The sequence below is a fragment of the Corvus brachyrhynchos genome, unplaced genomic scaffold (genome assembly GCF_000691975.1).
Source record: "Corvus brachyrhynchos isolate BGI_N302 unplaced genomic scaffold, ASM69197v1 scaffold14, whole genome shotgun sequence".
Classification (NCBI taxonomy): domain Eukaryota; kingdom Metazoa; phylum Chordata; class Aves; order Passeriformes; family Corvidae; genus Corvus; species Corvus brachyrhynchos.
Genome location: NW_008239110.1, coordinates 12814734 through 12815600, shown reverse-complemented (window position 1 = coordinate 12815600; position 867 = coordinate 12814734). Strand labels below are relative to the sequence as shown.

The window sequence follows — 867 nt, the reverse complement described above, 5'->3', positions numbered from 1 at the left end:
GGGGGAAGAAAAAAGAAAAGAAGTGTTTTCAGAAAAGAAAAAGGGATACACAAAATGATAAAAAAAGGAAAACTTTCAACTTACCCTTGCCGATCAGCAGTGAAAATGGATCAGTGTACTTCTTTGGAGGGTTAAACTAAAATGGAAGAGCACGCTCAGGCACTCAGACCTGTCTATTTAAACTTTAAAAGTCTACTGCTGTTTTGTATTTTTCATCCTTCCTTCCCCACTAATGAAAGAAAAGTGCTGATACCTCGTAAAAGTTTTTTCTAACTTGGAACACTGGGAGAGCTTATAACAAGTTTTCAAGCCTGTGACTGTGCGAGAGGAGGGGAGAGGGAGGGGAGGCAGCCCGGGAGGAGGGGCTCTGCGAGCTGAGGGAGGAGGAGGGGGCGGACTGGAGGCACAGGGAAAGACATGAAAGAGAGCGTGGAAATCCACTCTTGCTGATGTAACAAAAAAAAATGCATGGGCAGTAAGCAGCCAGCACCTGGCTGGCACGGTGACCGGATCTGGGCTCGCCTGAGACAGATGAGGCAAGCTGGCTCTCTGGTGTGCACCAGGAGTTTCACTGCAGGGAAAGGGATCAGTGGGTAACCAGTGTGGACATTCTGGATGCTGGGGCTGCTGTCTCCTAGCCACCACTCAGGAGAGGAAGCCCTCCCAAGCCCTCTCTACTCTTTTTGTTGTGAACACAGCCTTGTTTACTGAGGTCAATTTCCTTTACGTGCACACATGAAAGTACACACCAGGAGCAGCGTTTGTTTCCACAGTAGATACACATCACATATTTTTTTACTATTATTTGTGTGTGCATGTGTGCTTGTGTCCATCCCATGGGAGAAATGAAGGAATTATCTCACATTC

The 867-nt window shown here is 46.9% G+C and overlaps 1 protein-coding gene across 2 annotated transcripts in view; it reads right to left on the bottom strand.

The window, feature by feature from the left end:
- GJA1 (gap junction protein alpha 1) overlaps nucleotides 1-327 on the bottom strand; it is a 7582-nt gene extending 7255 nt beyond the window's left edge. For both annotated transcript variants that reach the window (XM_017739624.1, XM_008637804.2), the window contains exon 1: nucleotides 85-327. The gene's annotated coding sequence lies outside the window, so the exon portion shown is untranslated. The remainder of the gene's footprint in view (nucleotides 1-84) is intronic.
- Between the last annotated feature and the right edge of the window lie 540 nt (nucleotides 328-867).